We start from the raw sequence: 22,740 nt of genomic DNA, 5'->3' as shown, positions 1-22,740 counted from the left end.
GGGAAATGCAACAAATGTCATTATAAAAATTTTCACACATGGCTTAGGGTCACAGTGTAGGAAGATATCAATCAAACTGGAATGAGAGAAGGCTTCTGAGAGGAATGCTTTAGATGAGTTTTAAAGGAAAAGTGAAAGAACAAGAGATGATGGAAGGGAATTCCTGGAAAAGATCCAATTTTTATAGAGTCACAAAATTGTAACACTTGAGACCCATTGAAGGTAATTTACATATTTAAAATGAGTAGATCATATTATTAATGGGAAATTACTGATCTGGGTTGTCTCAGAGCTCTTTGAGACCTCTTTCTTAGAGCCTTTAGATGGATATTCCTTCTTTTCCTGAAAAATCAATGCTGAAGCACTCCAATTATGTGCCTCCAGCCTGTATCTCCCGGCTAATTTTCAAACCTGTATATGGAACTCTTCAATTTTGGACACCTCCAATTGGGTGTGAATTTAGTATTATTATAAAACTAAATTTTTAATTTTCTTCAATAAACAGGGGCATTCCTCATTTCATTAAATGGTGCCACCTTCTGTGTAATTGCTTAGATGATAAATCTCATAGTATGCTTCACTCCTTTGCTCTCGTATTACTTCTTTGATAGCTTTAACAAGTTCTTGTGATTCTACTTTCTAATATATCACATATTTGATCAATTCCCAGCCTCTATTTTATTCCTGGCCCCCTGTAGTAGCCTTCTGCCAAGTCTCTCCACTTCCATTCTGGTCTCCAACAACTTCTCCTGAAGCTGCCCTAATGATCCTTTCTGAATCTTATTGTGATTATATCATCCACTGATCATAACTCCTACTGTGGATTCCAGTCTTACACTCACAATTTAATATATCATATCTTATATTTATAGCAACAAGAACTGTAATCCCCATTTCATAGTTGAATAAATGAAGATTCAGAACATCTTATTAATTTTCCCAAGGTCACACATATTTAAGTTATCAAACTAGAATTGGACTATGTTTGATTTATTTCAAAGAGATTTAATTTCTTACACAATGAAGAAGTTCACACAATTGTAAAGCCTGGTCCCCACTATTTACAGTTAGTCTTACCTTCTGGTGACTTGTACACAATATGAAGGAGGACTTTTTAACTCAGTGAGAGGACCTGAAATTCTTCATTCCTCCAGTATGACAACAGAGGACAAAAAGCTGCATTATGACTTGAGGATATATCTTGTTTCATTTGACTGTCTCCATGGATTCTTCTGATTATTTAGAAGATTGTTTCTATTTGCAAAGCAGATGATTTAATAAGATTTCTGACTGCGCACAGAAAAACAAAACTTTATCATGTTAGGATAATTTATCAAATGGCCAGCAAATCCTATGTTTCCATAAGAAGATAGCACCTAACCATTTCCCAGGAAAATTTTTCTGGAGTAATTGCTTTCTTACTAACTTCAGAATATAGAAATACCATTCAATTGTTTAGTCCTTCTCATTCTATTGTATTGGCATGGTCTGGCTATTTGACTTGAGATTTTGAGAGATATTCTTGTGCTTTTTTTATATCATGCTTTAAGACTAACAAAAGAACTCCTGAAAATTTTATATCAGTTTTTAAGAGGATAGCATCTTCTTCCTGAGAGTGGTAAAGACCATTGGACATTTTATCTCTTCTGACCACACTTATCATTGAGTCCTGGAATTGGCATATGTCCAAGACTAATTCTTGCTTAATTAATTTCACTGGGATTTGCCAAAAAATTTCAAAGAACGTTTATTTAGAAAGATACTACCAGGCCAAGTCACATAATATGGCTTCCACTCATGTCATCTTTCACAGAATTATAATAAATCCTGATCAATTTCTGATATTGACCAAAGTGGTGACAAAAATGCAGAAATAAAAAATCAACCTTTGCTAAAGTTGTTGCACCATTTACAGGAGAAAATACAGAACCAGAAATCTAACTGATCATATTCACATAACACAGAAGAGTGAAGGCAGAGGGTTTAGAAATTTAAGTCTCAACCGTCATTAGGTATAAATAAAATGCAATCTGCCCATTGTTCATTTATCAGAGATAAGAACAGAAAGTGTTACTTATTTTAGGTTAGTTTCCAAATGGATAAATTTGAAGAATATGGGGAAAAGCCTTATTTTTGGAAAAATGAGGAATTAAGTATTAAGGAATTTGTAAATGAGTCATTTTATACCTGCTTACTCTGTCTAGTATTCTCTGTAATAGGACAGCCTAACAAAACTATTTCTTTGTTAGACCTGCATGAAATTTACTGACCTCATTTATCATTTGAAGAAGGATAAAGATTTCTCTTATTAATGTTTTAAAGACTTACAAGTAAATCATTACTTTGTATCACTGTGCAAGTGGTATTGTGTATGTAAGCTTAAGATTTGTTCCTGTCTTTTTCAAATAATAATAGAGATAACACATTATGAATACTAACATATGTAAATCCAGGTCCATATGAACTCCAAGCCATAATGTTTAAGTCTAAAAAAAGTCAAAATCAGATCACCATCCACACTCGGATTTTGATATATCAACATACACATGCACTAACATAATGCATACATAAAGAACAGATGGAACTCTACTTATCAGGAACATTTATTTTTCCTCTTCCCTTATTATTTTAATTGAAAAGTCAACTTGAAATCCAAAGAGTTGCAAATTTATGCATTATAAGCTGTTGTTTCTGCTTCTTTTGACCACTTCTTTTTGACTTGTCAAAGGATTTGTCTGTTGGCAGAGATCAGACATACAAATAGCTTATAAATGCTGTAGCAAACAGCTGGGGATGAGTGACGGAATTGTTCAATAAAATGTCTTTCATGTCTCAGTCAACACTAAAGATGCCATACCGCAGAGAGAATATCATAGAATTTTTCATGTGTTAACTTATATGGAATATCGTTGTAGGTGATAAAATCAATTATATTTCTTGAGTAATGCAATAAATGTGATCCTTTTTGTCAAACATATATTGCCCAGTATCTTCTGGCCTTTTCTACCTAATTTTGCTTTTTCTTTTATATTATTTTGGATATATAAGCTCAGAATGAGCTTTCAGTTTATTCAAATCTACTATGTGACATTGTGTGACAGATGCCAAGGTTAATCACATGTTTCAGGAATGACATCCATACTTACAATCAAAGTTTATCAACACTCTATCCCAGACACTTTTGCTTTTTTCATAAGACAAACATATTTCTTTAAAAGTGACGTTCTATTTTCTGATGGTAAGAAAGACAATTTACAGGCACAAATCATGTTCTGTATTGCAGACTTTTTTTTGGTATCCAAAAGAGTCAAATCCTGATCTATCATTTTATGTATCATTTTTGTATCATTTTAAAACAAAAAAAAGAAGAAATTCCAAGAGAAATTGCTCCTTCCTTGGCTGACTTCTCTCTCTAGGGAATTACCAATAATCATGGGATGAAAGTAACCCCGTTGACCACATTTCTGGTTGTTTATCTCAAATCTCCTAGTCAATTTGGAGTGATCATTTTAACTAGAATGAGTCATCAGCTGTATACATTCGTGTACTTTTTCCTCAGCCACCTCTGTTTGTGTGACATGTACTATTCCACAGCATTTGGGCCCCAAGATGCTGGTGGACCTATTTGCCAAGAAAATCAATTCCCATCATTGGTTGTGCTCTGCAAGTCTCCATCTTCTGTATCTTTGCAGATTCTGAGTGTCTACTCCTGGCAATAATGGCATTTGATATGTACAGGGTCATTAGAAACCGCTTACTCTATGCAGTCAATGTGACCAGCAGAGTGTGCTGCCTGTTCACAGCTGGGATTTATCTGGTGAGAATGGCAGATGCTTTGATAAACAAAACATGAACATTCCACGCATGTTTCTGTGGGTAAATGAGATTAACCATTTCTTCTGTTATATCCCTCCTCCCCTATTGCTCTCTTGCTCAGATACACAGGTCAATGAGTTAATTTTCTTGGCTTCGTTCAACTGAGTACCATTTCAGGAGTTCTTAGCACTTACTGATGTATTATCTATTAGTCTTGTAGACACACTCTGTTGATGAGAGGTACAAAGCTTTCTTCACCTGCCCTCCCACTTAAATGCTGTGGTAATTTTCCAGAGAACTATGCTCTTTCTTCTCCTTAGATCAAAATGACCTCATTGTTTTACACCCTTTGATTCTCGTATTAAATACACTGATTTGTAACCTACAGAACAAGGATGTGAAAGAGTCCCTGGCAAAAGTAAAATATAAGGTTTGTTTTTGAAGTAAAAAGATGTAGACTATTAATAAACATGTATTTACATACATATAGACACACAAACATGACCTTGTACTTTTTAAATATTTTAAGTTATGACATAATGTTGTTTCAAATACTTTATTGTTTAAATTTTTATTGCAGTTACATTGGATTATAACATTATATACCTTTCAGGTGTACTTTGTAATATATTTCAAATTCTGTGTAGATTACATCATGTTCACCACTCAAAAACTAATTATAATCCATCATAACACACACGAACCTAATCACCCCTTTAGGCCTCACCCCTAACCCCTTCCCCTCTGGTAACCACCAATCCAATCTCTGTTGTTATGGGTTTGTTTGTCTTTGTTTTTATATTCTACTTACAAGTGAGATCAATGGTATTTGACTTTCTCTGTCTGACTTACTTCACTTAGCATAATGAACTAATGGATAATGAACTAATCCCATAAACTCCAGGTCCATGTAGTTGTCACGAATGGCTGGACTTCATCCTTTCTTATGGCTGAGTAGTATTCCACTGTGTACGTATACCACATCTTCCTTATCCATTCATCCCTTGATGAACACCTAAATTACTTCCATGTCTTGGCTATTATGAATAAGGCTGTGATGAATAAAGGGGTGCATGTATATCCTCAGGCATTTGTGTTTTCAAATTCTTTGGATAAATTCCCAGCAGTGGAATAGCTGGATGACATAGTAGATCTATTCTTAGTTTTCTGAGGAAACTCCATACTGTTTTTCATAGTGGCTGCACCAGTTTACACTCCCACCAGCAGTGTACAAGGGTTCCCTTCTCTCCACATCCTCTCAGACACTTGTTTCCTGCCTTGTTAATTATAACCATCATTACTGTAGTGAGGTGGTATGTCATTGTAGTATTGATTTGCATTTGACGGATAGCTAACGATGTTGAACATCTTTTGATGTGCTCATTAGCCATTCATAAATCTTTGGAGAAATCTCCATTCAGATCTTTTTCCCATTTTTTAATTGGGTTGTTGGTTTCTTGGTTGTGGAGATGTATGAATTCTTTGTATATTTTGGATATTAACCCCTTATCTGATATATGGTTTGCAAATATATTCTCCTACTTGTTAGGTTGTCTTTTCGTTTTGTTGATGTTTTCCTTTGTGGTGCAGAAGCTTTTTAGTTTGATGTAGTCCCATTTTTCATTTTTTATTTTGTTTCCCTTGCCCTGTCAGACATGGTGGTTGAAAATATGCTTCTAATACCTATGTCCAAGAGCATACTGCCTATGCTTTCCTCTAGAAGTTTCATGGTTTTGGGTCTTACATTCAATTCTTTAATCCATTTTGAGTTGATTTTTGTGCATGGTGTAAGAGAATTGTCTCCTTTCATTCTTTTGCTTGTAGTTGTCCAGTTTTCCCAACACCATTTATTGAAGAGACTCTCCTTTCTCCATTGTATGCTCTTGGCTCTGTTGTTGAATATTAGCTGTCCATAAATGCGTGGGTTTATTTACAGGCTCTCAATTCTGTTCCATTGATCTGTCTTTTTTTGTGCCAGCAGAATGCTGTTTTGGTTACTATAGCTTTGTAGTATATTTTGAAATCAGGGAGTGTGATACCTCCACTTTGCTCTTTTTCCTCAGGATTCCTTAGGTTATTTGGGGTCTTTTGTTGTTCCATATAAATTTTAGGATTCTTTGCTCTATTTTTCTGAAAAATGTTGTTGGAACTTTGATAGGGATTGCACTGAATCTATATTTTGCTTTAGGAACTATGGACATTTTAACTATGTTAATTCTTCCAATCCAAGAGCATGGAATATCTTTCCATTCATTTGTGTCTTCGATTTCTTTCAACAATGTGTTATAGTTTTCAGTGTGCACATCTTTCACCTCTTTGGTTAAGTTTATTCCTAGGCATTTTATTCTTTTTGAATGCAAATGAAAATTAGATTGTCTTCTTAATGTCTCTTTCTGCTACTTCATTGTTAGTGTATCAAGTGAAACTGATTTTTGCATGTTGATTTTGTACCCTACAACTTGGCTGTATTCATTTATTATTTCTAAAAGTTTTTTAGTGGATTATTTAGGGTCTTCTAGATATAAAATCGTGTCATGCACAAATACTGAAAGTTTCACTTCTTCTCTCCAATTTGGTTCCCTTTTATTTCTTTTTCTTGCCTGATTGCTCTGGCTAAGACTTTCAATACTATATTAAATAAGAGTGGTGACAGTGGGCATCCTTGTCTGGTTCCTGTACTTAGAGGGATAGCTTTCAGTTATTTTCCATTGAGAATGATATTAGCTGTGGGTTTGTCACATATGGCCTTTATGATGTTGAGGTATTTTCCTTCTATAACCAATTTATTTAGAGTTTTTATCATAAATGGATGCTGTACCTTGTCAAATGCTTTCTCTGCATCTATTGATAGGATCATGTGATTTTTGTTCTTCATTTTGTTAATGTGGTGTATCACCTTGTTGATAGATTTGTGGATGTTGTACCATCCCTTCATCCCTGGAATAAAACCCGCCTTTTCATGATGTATGATCTTTTTAATGTATTGTATTCGATTTGCTAGTATTTTGTTGAGGATTTTTGCATTGATTTTCATCTGTGATATTGGCTTGTAATTTTCTTCTTTTAGATTGTCCTTGTCTGATTTTGGTATCAGGATAATGTTGGCTTCTTCAAATGTCTCAGGAAGCATCCCTTCCTCTTCAATTTTTTGAAACTTTGGGAAGGATAGATATTAAGTCTTTTTTGAATGTTTGGTGGAATCCACCAGGGCAGCCATCTGGCCCTGGACTTTAATTTTTAGAGTGATTTTTGATTCCTGTTTTGATCTCCTGGCTGGTAATTGGTCTATTCAAATTCTCTACTTCTTCTTGGTCCAGTTTTGGAAGATTATATGCTTCTATGATTCTATCCATTTCATTTACATTATCCAATTTTTTGGTGTATAGCTTTTCATATAATTTTTAAATAGTTTTTTGTATTTCTGAGTTGTCCATTGTAATTTCTATTCTTTCATTTCTGATTGTATTTATTTGAACCTTTGCTCTTTTTTTCTTGGTAAGTCTAGCTAAAGGTTTATCAATTTTGTTTATCTTTTCATAGCATCAGCTCTTGGTTTCAGTAATTTTTTCTATTTTTTTTTAGTCTCTATTTCATTTATTACTGTTCTGATTTTTATTATTTCCTTCCTTCTGCTGATTTTGGGCTTTATTTGTTCTTCTTTTGCCAATTCCTATAGATGCGCTGTCAGATTGTTTATTTGGGGTTTTTCTTCATTGTTGAGGTGGGGCTGAATTGCTATAAACTTCCCTCTTATAACCAAGTCGGCTGTATGCCATAGATTTTGGCATGGCATATTGTTATTTTCATTTGTCTCCAGGTATTTTTTGATTTCTCCTTTGATTTCTTCATTGATCCAATCATTGTTCAGTAGCATTTTGTTTAATCTCCATTTTTGTGTGGGTTTTCTGATCTTCTTCCTGTTGTTGATTTCTAGTTTCATACCTTTGTGGTCAGAAAAGATGTGTGGTATTATTTCAATCTTTTTAAATTTATTGAGACTTTTTTGTTGCCTAATATGTGATCAATTCTGGAGAATGTTCCTAGTGCATTTGAAAAGAATGCGTATTCTTTGTTTTTTGCATAGAATCTTCTATATATATCTACTAAGTCAATCAGCTCAAATGTGTCATTTAAGGCCAGTGTTTCCTTATTGATCTTGTTTGGATGACCTACCCATTGTTGTAAGTGGAGTGTTAAAGTCCACTAGTATTATTGTACTACTGTCTATTTCTCCTTTTATGTCTCTTAATAATTGCTTTATATATTTCGGTGCTCTTATGTTGGGTGCATAGATATTTACAAGTGTTTACCTTCTTGTTGGATTGTTCCCTTTACCTTTATGTAGTGCCTGTCTTTGTCTCTTGTTATAGTTTTTGTTTTAAAGTGTATTTTTTCTGATCTAAGTATTGCTACCCCTGCTTTCCTTGCCTTGCCATTTGCATGGAGTATCTTTTTCCAACCTTTCACTTTCAGTTTGTGAATGTCTTTAGTTCTAAAGTGTGTCTCTTTTATGCAGCCTATATATGGGTCATCTTTTTTAATCCAATTGGCCACCCTATGCCTTTTGATTGGAGCATTTAGTCCAATGACATTTGATAAAGAACTATTGACATTTGACAAAGAGCTATTGATAAATAAGTATTTATTGCCATTTTGTTACTTTTTTCCTGGATGTTTTAGTAATTCTTTTCTGTTCTTTTTTTTTTTTTCTATTGCTCTCCTCCCTTGTAGTTTTATGGCTGTCTTTAGTAATATGTTTGATTTCTTTCGTCTTACTCTTTTGTTTACTTATATATGTTTCTGGTTTGTGATTACCAGGAGGTTCCTATATAATGTTCTACCTATGCAGCAATCTACATTCAGTTGATAGTCTCTTTACTTTGACCTCTTTCTAAAATGTCTCCTTTTTCGACTCCCCTCCTCCCACATTTGATGTTTTTGAAATCATATCTAATCTCTTGTTTTGTGTGTGTCTATCCATTATCCTCTTATCATTGCAATATTTAATTTTAGTACTTTTACCTTTTAACCTTCACATTGTCCTCATAGGTGGTTGATCTCCTACTTTACTATATGTTTACCTTTATCAGTGATTTTATTGCCTGGTTGTTCTTTTTTCTCTGATAATTTTCTAATCTCTATATGTGCTCATTGCTTTCCCACTTAAATAAGACTCCTCAGCATTTCTTGTAGAACTGGTTCCTTGGTGATAATCTCCTTTGATTTTTCCTTGTCTGGGAAGCACTTTATCACTCCTTCCAACCTGAATGATAACCTTGCTGGATAGAGTATTCTTGGCTGTAGGTTTTTTCCTTTTAGCTCTTTAAATATGTCATGAAATTCTCTTGTTTCCTGTAGGGTCTTGGCTGAGAAGTACACTGATAGCCTTATGGACTTTCCTTTGTATGTCACTTGTTGCCTTTCTTTTGCTGCTTTTAGGATGCTCTCTTTATCTTTAATTTTGGACATTTTAATTATAATGTGTCTTGATGTGGGCCTCTATGTGCATATCTTGTTTGGCGCTCTCTGTACTTCCTGTATTTGGATGTCTGTTCCTTTCCTTAGGTTAGGAAAGTTTTCAACTATTATTTCTTCACATAGATTTTCTGTTCCTTTGTCTCTGTCTTCTCTTTCTGGGACACTTATATTACAAATGTTAGTGCACTTGATATTGTCCCAAAGTTCCTTAGACAGTTGTTGTTCTTTTTTCTTTTATCTGTTCAGCTTGGGTTATTTCCTCTAGTCTTTGTTCCAGCTCACTGATCCATTCTTCTGTATCATCTACTCTGCTATTGAGTCCCTCTAGTGACTTTTTCATTTCCAGTATTGTATTTTTCATTTCTGATTGGTTCTTTTTATATTTTCCAATTCTTTGTTGACAATCTCACTATCTTCATCCAGTCTTCTCCCAATATCAATGAGCAGCCTTATGAGTAATTAATCTTTAGCCTCTGGGAAGAGATGCTTCTCCTTAGAGAAATGCCAATATGGGAGGAAGGTACATCCCTTTCTTTAAGGTCATCATTCTTGGCTTTGAGAAGTTGTAAATGTTTAAAGCAGATATACAATGCATGCTCAACAGGCCACATCAAGTCTTTCTGGAAAAAACAAGGTCAAGCCAAATTAGTTTTAAACCAAATGCCTTCCTCATATACTCCAATATATCCTATTGTTTGCAATTTATTCATCTAAAGGACACAAATAACTGTATGATTAGACAGAAAATGCTCAGAGTCTTACAAGAAGTATGTAAGATTCTAGTGAGGTTTAGAACTTGAGTTGTCATGTGTAATGAAGAGTGGTCAGAAAACTCATATAGGAGTTATTATTTGAGGAAAATTTTTAGAGTGAATACAATTTGAACAGCTAAGCTACAAGGTGCAGATACTCATATGGAAACAATTAACTGAAAAAGAGTGGAGTGAATTGCACTTATTTTATTTCACAGGAAGAGGGTTTTGATATGGTAATGGCTTATCCAGTATTGGGAGTAATTTTGTTAAAAATTTAGCATGGAGACTCTGGCCCAGTGGCATAGTGGTTAAGTTCACATGCTCTGCTTTGGCAGCCCAGGTTCATGTGTTTGGACCATAGGTGCCAACCTACATGCTCCTCATCAAGCCATGCTCTGGTGACAACCTACATACAAAGTATAGGAAGACTGGGACAGATGTAAGCTCATGAACCATCCTACTCACAAAAATAAATAAATAAATTAGAATGAGGAGAAAAAAATGAGTAAGAATATGAGATTTAGAACATTAGGTGCAGGGTAAATCTACCCTTCAAGTAAATATTTAAAAATTCAACTTTACTTTTTAGCCTGTCTCCTACTAATAGACATTTAGTTTGTTTTCAATCATTTTCTACTGCAAACTATGATGCAATGGATACTTTTGAAAGTGGTGAACTTTTATAGGTTCAATTCCTAGAATTGTAATTACTGGTTTAAATGGTTCATGCATATTTAATTTTCATAAGTTAGATGGATTATCCTTCATATGAAATGTTAGAAAATCATCCTCCATAGACAATACTAATTTACAAGACTACCAATAATCAAGGAATATGCTAAAAATTTTAACTTTAAAATGATTAAGAATTAAATATAATACAACTGATGTAAGAGGACCTGCTTTTGATGTTAATGCTCTGACCCCATGCTATAGTTGAGGATTCATGACCTGCAGAATTGGGGAAGATCCATATTAAACTGACTTTTTCATCAGTTAGAATCAAAAGTCAAGAAACAGATTGAAATATTGTCAAACTCAGTTTCATCTTTTTTTAAGAAAGCAATTTTTGGCTAATCACTTTCCTGAAGGCATTTTTGGTATCTTTCTTCCTTAGATTGTAAATTACGGGGTTCAACATAGGTTCAAATAAGGTATAGAACAGAGAGGTCACTTTGTCCATATTAAAGGAATGCTTAGTCCTGGGGCACAAATAAATGAGGAGCAGGATACCATGATAAATAGTGGCTACAGCCAGGTTGGAAGCACAAGTGGAAGACTCTTTTATTTTTCCCTCAGCAGAACCTGTTTCAACAATAGCTGCTGTGATGCAGATGTAAGAGAGAAAAACTGTTAGAAGGCAGATGGCCTGCATCAAACTAGCAAAGACCACCAGAACAATGTCATGTATGTAAGTATCAGTGCAGGACAGAGAGAAGAGTGGAGAGACATCACAAAAGAAATGGTTAATTTCTTTAGAGCAGAAGATGGAAGGTATTAGTGGTACGAATAATTGAGCTCATGGTGCCCACAAAAATGCTCCAATGGCAAGCTGAGAGCAAATCCTCTTGGACATAACAACAGTATAAAACAGTGTGTTGCACATTGCTATGTACCAGTCATAGGCCAAGGCAGCCAAGAAGAAAGATTCTCTGTCAATCAAAGAGCAGAAAAAATATAACTGTGCAGTACAGCCCTTGTCAGAAATGGTCTTCTTATTGGAAACCAAGTCCACAAGTAATTTGGGGACAATAACAAAAGAGTAGCATGCATCTAAAAAGGACAATATACAGAGGGAAAAGTACATAGAGATATGCAATTGGGAACTGATTTTGATTAATAAAATCACCCCATGGTTCCAGATCAGGGTAAGTGAATAGATGAAAAAGAAAAAAAAAAAAAAAAAACAGCAAAAAGAACACTCTGCAGTTCTGGATGGTCACTAAATTCCAGGAGAAAGAACTCAGTCTTCACAGTGCCATTCTTCACCTCCATTCTCTAAAGTGTTCCTGGACTTCTGTAGTTGTGACAAAGTAATGATGGCAATATTAATAATAACCTTAAGATTAACAGAAAAATAAAAAAGAAAATGATCAAAATAAATAAAACAATACTTCTAAATCCACTTGGGCATCCTGATAGCACCTAGGCATATATACAGTTGGTGTAGTATAATGCATAAGTTTTTCACTTTTTTATTGAATTGATAATTCACCACTTCTATTGTTTAAAACTATTGTTTTTCACATTAAACAGCACTACGATCAAACCAGTTGCTGAACTCCAAGCCTGGGCTTCACTCTTACTTCCTTTCCATTTGTCCTGCTTTTGTTTATTTCCTCAACAGATAGAAGCATTGCTGTTCCAGGTGAAGCCTTGTATACATAGAGATGAATAAGTTTCAAATTTCTCACCTTTTGATGTGGCTTTGCTTCTGAGGAGCAAGGGACTCCTTAGAGTTGTTTGAAAGCCACTGATAAAATACAAAGAAGAAAGATTCTGATTTAGTTATATAACTGACTGAATCCTTGCTATATTACTAACTAATTGTGAAACATTGGGGAGGAGAATTAATCGCCGAGTTTCAGTTTCATGATATATACTAGGAGAATGATAGTACCTTTCTCATCAAATTAAAAGTGCTAATGAATTTCCTTCTACAGGGGATCTTGTCAAGATGGCAGCAGAGGCAGACTCTGAACTCACATCTCCCCACAGACACAACCATGTTACAATTATTCTTGGAAAAATTACCCTGGAGAGAAAACCGAAAACTGGATTAAAATAACTCCTAAAACAAGCAACAGTCCTGACTGAGTGGAAGAGACAGAAATCCCTTCTGGGGAGAAAAAAGCCACCTTCTTGAGCAGCAGACCTTCACATGGGCTGGGCAGGAGCCACCCTAAGGTACTCAGCCCTCCTTGGAGTAGTGGGGACCTTAGCAGGGGCACATTACTGCTATAAGCAAGCATCCTTCAGACTCAACACAACTGAGATGAATGTTCTACTATCTGGCTTCACTATCTAGTAACTGCAATATGCCCCCAGAAAAGCTATAAGAGGAAACCCAAAAAACCTTGCTGTTAAAGGGCCCACATACAAATTCACCCATCTCAGAGAGCAACCTAAAATCACCAAAAAGACAGATGCACAGACCTTTCATGAAAAGAGAATCACCTGGTAGGTTCTGAGTGCATCTCGATGAGAAGTGAGACATCTCCGGAGACTGAGACTTTGATGGCAGCCATTGTTGTGACCTAGTAAAGGCTTGCTGACACATATTCTGGCAGACACCATTGAAGTTCTTGCCATGGCCTAGTAGCCCAGGGGGCTGCCACATCCACTAGAGCACAGATTTAATCCAGTCCAGCCAGGGCAAGAAGCTCACCCCAGGGACCAGCTCCATCCAACAGCAAGCCATAAGGGTACATGTCTGCCTGCATAGACTTGGTGCCTTGATCCTCTACAGGCAAGTGACTGTGTCTACCTCTTTGGCACAGGGGCTTTGTGAAGACCAAGTGAAGTGTAGGGGCCATTGGTGGAGAGATGGGGGCCTCTGCAGTGGGGCAACTGGGTATGCTCCAGGGGTTAGAGGTGTGCATGGACCAGGACTGTGTTGATGGTGTGTGTGAACCTTTGGGAGGTGGAACTTCTCAGTGGCAGAAGACCTGTGCTTCACAATCAGTCACAAAGAGGCTTGACTCCACCTTCCAAAGCCTGAAACAATTGGGTGCTCTCATGCCTAGGACCAGCCCCACTCAGCTGCAATCCTAAGAGAGCTGACAATAGCCTTGCAGGCCTGAGGTCTACAGCAACTGTAAGCACCTGAGCCTAACCACAGGCTACATGTATAGTCAATTAACAGGAAAACTGCAATAAGAGAGTGCTACTAGACCTTGCAGCCAATGGTGCTGGGGCTCCCCAAACATAATTTACAAACAGATAGCCAGGGATGGAAAGACTACATTCCCTGGAGACCAGCAGTAAGAGCAACCCTGCCACAGCAGAATGACACAAGTAGCCCAAACATGGGTCACTCCTGGATCATTTGGACTAATGATGAGAGGCAAGAACACTGCTGAGCCTCAAAAGGTATCTCTTATATAAGGTTACTTCTCCAAGATCAGGAGATGTAGCCAACTCACCTAATGCATAGATATAAGCACAGAGAAAGAGGTATAATGAAGAGACAAAGGAATACATTCCAAGCAATGGAATAGGACAAAACCCCAGAAAAAGAACTAAATGAAACAGAAATTAGCAACTTACCTGACAAAGAGTTAAAACAAAAGCTCATAAGGATGCTCACTGATATTGGGATAAGACTAGATGAGCAGAGTGAGAACATTAAGAAAGGATTGGAAAATATAAAAAAGAACCAATCCAAAATGAAGAATAAAATACTGGAAATGAAAAAGTCACTAGAGGGACTCAATAGCAGAGTAGATGATACAGAAGAATGGATCAGTGAGCTGGAACAAAGACTAGAGGAAATCAGTCAAGCTGAACAGATAAAAGAAAAATGAATTAGACAGAATGAGAAGAGTCTAAGGGAACACTGGGTAAATATCAAGTGCACTAACATTCTTATTATAGGTGTCCCAGAAGGAGAAGACAGAGACAAGGGGGCAGAGAATCTATTTGAAGAAATAATAGCTGAAAACTTTCCTAACCTACGGAAGGGAACAGACATCCAAGTACAGAAAGCACAGAGAGCACCAAACAAGGTGAACACCAAAAGGCCCACACCAAGACACATTATAATTAAAATGTCCAAAATTAAGGATAAAGAGAATCCTAAAAGTGGCATGAGAAAGGCTACAAGTGACATACAAAGGAAAGCCTATAAGGCTATCAATGGACTTCCCAGCCAAATTCCTACAGGCTAGAAGACATTGGTAAGACATATTTAAAGTGCTGAAAGGAAAAAAAAAAAAACAGCTAAGATTACTCTACCCAGCAAGGTTATCATTCAGAATGGAAGGAGAGATAAAGAGCTGCCCAGACAAGCAAAATTAAAGGAGTTTATCATCAAGAAACCAGTTCTATAAGAAATGCTGAAGGGGCTTATTTAAGTGTGAATGAGAAGAACACAATTAGAATAAGAAATTATCCAAAAAAAAAAAAAACAGGCAATAAAATCACTGGTAAAGGCAAAATTACAGTAAAGGTAGCATATCAACCACTTATGAAGATGATATATAGTTTGAAAGACAAAAGTACTAAAATTACCTATTACAGTGATAAAAGGGTAATGGTTAGACAAACACAAAACAAGAGATTAGATATTATTTCAAAAACATAAAATGTGGGAAGGGGATTAAAAGAGTAGAGCTTTTAGAAAGAGGTCAAGCTAAAGAGAATAGCAACTCAATATAGATTGCTATATACATAGAATATTATATAGAAACCTCATGGCAATCACAAACCAGAAAACTACAATAAGTAAACAAATAAGTAAGAGGAAAGAAATCAAGCAGATTACTAAAGAAAGCCATCAAACCACAAGGGAAGAGAGCAAGAGAGGAAGAAAGGTACAGAGAAGAACTACTAAAACACTCAGAAAAAAAGTAACAAAATGGCACTAAACACATTTTTATCAATAGCTTCTTTAAATGTCAATGGATTAAATGATACAATCAAAACACATCGGGTGGCAAATTGGATAGAAAAGCAAGCCTCCTATTCATGCTGCATAAAAGAGACACTTCAGAACTAAAGACACTCACAAACTGAAAGTGAAAGTATGCAAAGAGATACACAATGCAAATGGAAAAGAAAAGAAGGCAGGAGTAGTAATAACTTATATCAGACAAAATAGAATTTAAAACAAAAATTGTAAGAAGAGACAAAGAAGGGCCTTACATAACAATGAAAGGAACAATCCAACAAGAGGATATAACACACGTAAATATCTATGGACCCAACATAGGAGCTCCTAAATATATAAGGCAACTATTAACAGACATAAAAGCAGAAATAGACAGTAACACAATAATAGTAGAGGAAATTAACACTCCACTTACACCAATGGATTGATCATGCAAACAGAAGACCAGTAAGGAAGTACTAGGCTTAAATGACACCTTAGACCAGATGGACTTAGTAGATATATATAGAACATTCCATCCCGAAACTGAAGAATGCACATTCTTTTCTAACGCACATGGAATATTCTCCAGGACTGATCACATATAAGGTGACAATACAAGTCTCAATAAGTTTAAGAAGATCAAAATAATACTAAGCATCTTTTCTGACCATGAAGGTGTGAAACTAGAAATCAACTACAGGAAGAAAATCAGAAAGGCCACAAAAATAGTGGAGATTACACAAAATGCTACTGAACAACAATTGGATCAATGAAAAAATCAAAGAAGAAATCAAAAAATACCTAGAGACAAATAAAAATGAAAATACAACATGCCAAAATCTATGAGGTACAACAAAAGCAGTTCTAAGAGGGAAGTTTATAGCAATTCAGGCCTATCTCAACAAACAAGAAAAATTCCAAATAAATAATCTAACAGTGCACCTAAAGGAACTGCAAGAAGAAGAACAAACAATGTCCAAAATCAGGAGAAGGAAGGAAATGATAAAATTTAGAGCAGAAATAAATGAAATAGAGACTAAAAAACAATAGAATTAATTAATGAACCCAAGAGTTTGTTCTTTGAAAAGATAAACAAAATTGACAAAGTTTTAGCTAAACTCACCAAGAAAAAAATAGAGAAGGTTCAAATAAATAAAATCATAAATGACAGAGGAGAAATTACAACAGACATCTCAGAAATAAAACATATTATAAGAGAATATTATTAAAACCTATACGCCAGGGGCTGGCCCCTTGGCTGAGCAGTTAAGTTCGCATGCTCCGCTGCGCTGCAGGTGGCGCAGTGTTTCGTTGGTTCGAATCCTGGGCGTGGACATGGCACTGCTCATCAAACCATGCTGAGGCAGCATCCCACATGCCACAACTAGAAGGACCCACAATGAAGAATATACAACTATGTACTGGGGGGCTTTGGGGAGAAAAAGGAAAAAAATAAAATCTTAAAAAAAAAAACCTATACGTCAACAAATTGGATAATCTAGAAGAAATGGATAAATTTTTAGAATCTTACAACCTTCCAAAACTGGATCAAGAAGAAGTAGAGAATTTGAATAGACTAATCACCAGTAAGGAGATTGAAAAAAAAAAAAAAAACCAAAAAATAGAAGTCCAGGACCAGATGCCTTCCCCAGTGAATTCTACCAAACATTCAAAGAAGACTTAATACCCATCCTTGTTAAAACTCTTCCAAAATATTGAAGAGGTAAGGAGGCATCCTAACTCAGTCTATGGAGCCAACATTATCTTGATATGAAAACAAGACAAGGACAACAAAAAAAAGAAAATTACAGGCCAATATCACTGGTGAATATCAATGCAATATCCTCAGCAAAATAATAGCAAATACAACAATACATTAAAAAGGTCACACATTATGATCAACTGGGTTTTATTCCAGGCATGCAAAGATGGTTCAAGACCCGCAAATCAATCAATGTCATACACCACCTTAAGAAAATGAGGAAGGAAAATCACATGATCATCTCAATAGATGCAGAGAAAGCATTTGACAAGATACAGAATGCATTTATGATAAAAACTCTAAATAAAATGGGTATAGAAGGAAAATACCTGAACATAATAAAGGCCATATATGACAAATGCAGAGTTAACATCATTCTCAATGGAGAATAACTGAAAGCTATCCCTCTAAGAACAGGAACCAGACAAGGATGCCCACTTTCACCACTCTTATTTAATATAGTATTGAAAGTCCTAGCCAGAGCAATCAGGCAAGAAAAAGAAATAAAAGGGACCCAAATTGGAAAAGAAAAATTGAAACTGTTACTATTTGTGGATGGCATGATTTTATCTGTAGAAAACCCTAAAGAATCCACTAAAAAAACTTTTAGAAATAATCAATTTACACAGTCAAGTAGTAAGATACAAAATCAAAATACAAAAATCGGTTGCATTTCTATACACTAACAATGAAGTAGCAGAAAGAAAAATTAAGAATACAATCCCATTTACAATTGCAACAAAAAAGAATAAAATACCTAGGAACAAACTTAGCCAAAGAGGTGAAAAACCCGTACACCAAAATCTATAAAACACTGTGGAAAGAAATTGAAAGAGGACACAAAGAAATGGAAAGATATTTGGTGTTCTTGGATTGGAAGAATTAGCATATTTAAAATATCCATGCTTCCTAAAGCAATCTATAGATTCAATGCAATCCCTATCAAAATTCCAACAATGTTTTTCCAGAAATAGAGCAAAGAATCCTAAAATTTATATGGAACAGTGAAAGACCCCGAATAGCCAAAGAATCCTGAGGCAAAAGAACAAAGCTTGATGTATCACACTCCCTGATTTCAAAATATATTACAAAGGTATAGTAATCAAAACAGCATAGTACTGGCACAAAAATAAACACATAGATTAGTGGAACAGAATCAAGTGCCCGAAAGTAAACCCACAGATATATAAACAGCTGACTTTCATCGAGAGCCAAGAGCATACAATGGAGAAAACAGAGCCTCTTTAATAAATGGTGTTGGGAAAACTGGACAGCCACATACAAAAGAATGAAAGTAGACCATCATTTTACACCATGCACAAAGATCAACTCAAAATGGATTAAAGACTTAAATGTAAGATCTGACACCATGACACTTCTAGAAGAAAACACAGGCAACACACTCTTTGACATTAGTCTTAGCAGCATATTTTCAAGTATCATGTCTGATTGGGCAAGGGAAACAAAAGAAAACATAAACAAATGGGACTACATCAAACTAAAAAGCTTCTGCACCACAAAGGAAACCATCAACAAAAAGAAGAGGCAACCTAAGAATTGGGAGAAGATATTTGCAAACCATATATCAGATAAGTGGTTAATATCCAAAATATACAAAGAACTCATACATCTCATCAACAAAAAAACCAACAAGCCAATTAAAAAATGAGCAAAATATCTGAACAGAGATTCCTCCAAAGAAGATATACGGAAGGCCAACAGGTACATGAAAACATTGTTAACATCATTAACTGTCAGGCAAATGCAAATCAAAACTACAATGAGATATCACCTCACTCTGGTCAGAATAGCTAGAACTAACAAGACAGGAAGCAACAAATGTTGGAGAGGATGTGGGGATAAGGCAACCCTTGTACACTGCTGGTGGGAGTGTAATCTGGTGCAGCTACTATGAAAACTGTATGGAGTCTCCTCAGAAAATTAAGAATAGATCTACCATATGATCCAGCTATTCCACTTCTGGGTATTTTTCCAAAAAACATAAAAACATGAATACATAAAGACACATGCACCCCTATGTTTGTTGCAGCATTATTCACAATAGCCAATACTTGGAAGCAACCTAGATGCACATCAAGGGACGAATGGATAAATAAGATGTGGTATATATGCACAATAGAATATTACTCAGCCATAAAAAATGATGAAGTCCACCCATTTGTGACAATATGGATAGACCTTGAGGGAAATGTGCTGAGTGAAATAAGTCACAGGGATAAAGTCAAATACCATATGATCTCACTCATAAGTAGAAGATAAAAACAACAACAAACAAACACATAACAACAGAGATTGGATTGATGGTTACCAGCAGGGAAGGAGGGCAGGAGGATGTGGAAAGGGGTGATTGGGCACACATGTGTGGTGATGGATTGTAATTTGTCTCTGTGTGGGTGAACATGATGTAATCTACACAGATTTCAAAATATGTTATTATGTACATCTGAAAGTTATATAGTGTTATAATCCAATGTTACTGCTATAAAAATTAAAATTAAAATTAACAAAAAATTTCCTTCTACAGTCACAATATGGCCACCATCTTGTTCCTTCACTGTTCTAAGGTTGGCAACATAGCAATTCTGAGTCAATCCAGACATCTATTTTATTTTATCTGGAATCCAATCTATGGAATACAACTAGAGAAATCTTCATCCTTATAAATTTATTAAATTCAATCCAGGCAATATGATAATGATATTCAAGAATGTTTCCATGTCCCCTGTAGTGAAAAATAGTAAGAGATGTTGAAAAAGAATCACCTACCTACTTCTCTGACTTATCTCTGCTTTTCATTGCCCTTGCCCTAGATTACAAATCTCTACCTTGTAGATAACTGATTTCAATACAAGTGATACATGTCTATAGACATGCACATTTTGTCCACTGTACAGACCATTGATTACCCTATGGAAAATTCTAGTTTTGTACCTATTTGTATACTTATTTGTGAATTCCTGATCTATAATTCTTTGAATTATGTTTTATACTAGCTTAATCAATTAACTAATTAAATAAAATCTTTGACATGTTCATTTTATAGTTCTATAAAAGTTATAATTTTAAATTGGATACATATGTACATATTTTATATATGTATATATATATATATATATATAGTATTACACACCGCTATTTCCCTCATTTAATAGCTACTGCAAACCTTCATGTTTCTGTTTAGGTCTCATTCTATGAGCTTCTTTTCACTGCCAGAAAATGATTTCTCTTTTGTGAAGAAAAATATAGAATAGCAAATAATTATATCCAAAACTATGTCACTGAGTCATTGTATAAGCATTTGAATTCATCATTGGCTCCCTTTCTCCCTCTCTTCCTTTTCTGGGAAAAATATGCCTACCCTCTCGCAGGTTAATCCCTTCATCCGTGCACCCAATTCTATCTGTGTCAATTAAGATACTTTATACTATTACTACTAATGTTTCTCTCATAAACCTTTAGTGCATAACAAAATTCAAGTCAATTTCATCTTTAAAAATATTACCCTATATCTACTTTCACTTGTTTTCCTTCATTTAATTGCAGTGTTTTCTTACAGTCATCTACACTGGTTTCCACTTTCTTATTTCAGCCTACTGAGATAGGCTTTTGTCCCAACAAAGGGTTTAACCCTCTTTCTTCCATATCCCAAATCACAACCTACCTATAAAATTCAAATAATTTTCAATACGTAATACATTATTTTTCTCTATTCCATATTATAGCTTTGGCCTCTCCTTTTTTCTTAAAATTCCCTTCTCTGTTGGCTTCTAGACACCTCTCTTGACTTCACACCTTCTTACTACACTGTTGATAGCATCAGCTCATTTTTGACTGGAAAAATCAACTTTGGCAGTTCAAAGATTAAGAAACTGACCCAAAACAACATTTTCCATAATTCATTTGGGCAGGCCTTCTGTGTTCATAGAAGAAATCTTTCCTCCCTTAGGAAGGCTGTGATTCCTGAGTATAATGCAAGATCTTTTATATTTTACTTTGAGGTTTTTGAGATTAGTTTCTGATCTCACATCAGATCCCAGGAACACACACACTCTGACATTCAAATCCCAGTGGGAAAAGATATGTGAGCAAGTAAAAAGTTATACTGAGGAGCTGATTAAACAAAAATGAAATATTGTAATGTGTTTTTCTACATTCTGAGAATGTCTCAAGGAAAAATATATTTGGCTTTCAAAATGGTAGATTGTTATATATAAGGTTAGATTATAATATTTGCTATCTAATTTGAGTTAGCCAGCTCAAAGCAATTTGTCAGGGTCTGCCCAGTGGCAGAGTGGTTAAGTTTGCCTGCTCTGCTTCTGCAGTCAGGTGTTCGTGGGTTCAGATCCCACACATGCACATACACACCACTCGTCAAGCCATGCTGTGGCAGCATCCCACATAAAATACAGGAACATTGGCACAGATGTTAGCTCAGGGCCAATCTTCTTCACAAAAACACACAAAAAGCAACTTTCAAACAGCTATCAAATTTTTCTATGGGATAGGATGGTGGAATAAACTGGAAACAGGATCTATCTAGCTATTTAGAATTAGAAGTTCTTGAAAGTCCACATGTAGATGTAACACCAATTATGAATGAAGTTAATGACTATGGTAAGTGCTATTTGTACATTCATTTTCAAATGAAATTCTGACCATTCAAGACCAGACTAGATCAGAGAGTTTTCATGTAAAAAATACATTTGCTCTGTGAATATGTTGTGCCAGGTTGTGTTCTAGATAACAAACAGAAAAGTGGGATAACTTGAACTCGACATTAAGAATTTTGTCAAATATAGAATAGTAAGTGAAAGATGGTAGAGGAAACAACATAAGCAGTTACACAGAGCTTGGAAAGTTGATGACATGATAGGAGACTTGGAAATGACATTTATAGAGATTGTGTTGCCTAATGAAGAAATATAATACTGGAAATTTTTAGGAACATTCAGTGCACCTCAATCATTTCCAGACAACTAGGGGAATTTCCCATGAAGTATCATTGGAAGGCAAAGAGAAATTTGATATTTCAAGTTTTTGTGAAGCTGAATGCAAAGTAGACATATTTTTTGCTAATAAAACAAAGCAATCAGTGTTCAAATATAAAAAGTGTGTCTATATCTTAGTAGGGCATAGAGACCAATAGTTATCCATACTAAAGTGAGAGTAACTCTGTTTCACTGAAGACTTAACATCCAGGGTCTCTGAAAGTGACATTGCAGATTCTAGAGAGAGATCAAATTAATAGCTGACTAAAATACAAGCACCTCTGTAGCTGAAAAGACAAACACAAGGTTTAATATTGAAGTTTCCTC

General features: G+C 35.3%; 1 protein-coding gene across 10 annotated transcripts in view; it reads right to left on the bottom strand.

Annotated features, from left to right (window-relative positions):
- Window positions 1-22,740, bottom strand: part of LOC106841573 (olfactory receptor 4A47-like) — a 65,780-nt gene that overhangs the window by 4,094 nt on the left and 38,946 nt on the right. For 3 of the 10 annotated variants that reach the window (XM_070487722.1, XM_044750393.2, XM_070487719.1), the window contains 2 exons: window positions 12,464-12,522; window positions 1,078-1,254 (listed from right to left, as the gene is read on the bottom strand). The gene's annotated coding sequence lies outside the window, so the exon portion shown is untranslated. Of the gene's footprint in view, window positions 1-1,077; window positions 12,067-12,463; window positions 12,523-12,669; window positions 12,805-22,740 lie in introns of all 10 variants that reach the window. The other 7 variants (XM_070487724.1, XM_014857656.3, XM_070487717.1 and 4 more) reach the window with 6 other exon arrangements.

Source organism: Equus asinus, chromosome 17 (assembly GCF_041296235.1).
Source record: "Equus asinus isolate D_3611 breed Donkey chromosome 17, EquAss-T2T_v2, whole genome shotgun sequence".
Lineage (NCBI taxonomy): Eukaryota > Metazoa > Chordata > Mammalia > Perissodactyla > Equidae > Equus > Equus asinus.
This window is presented reverse-complemented; position numbering and strand designations above follow the sequence as displayed.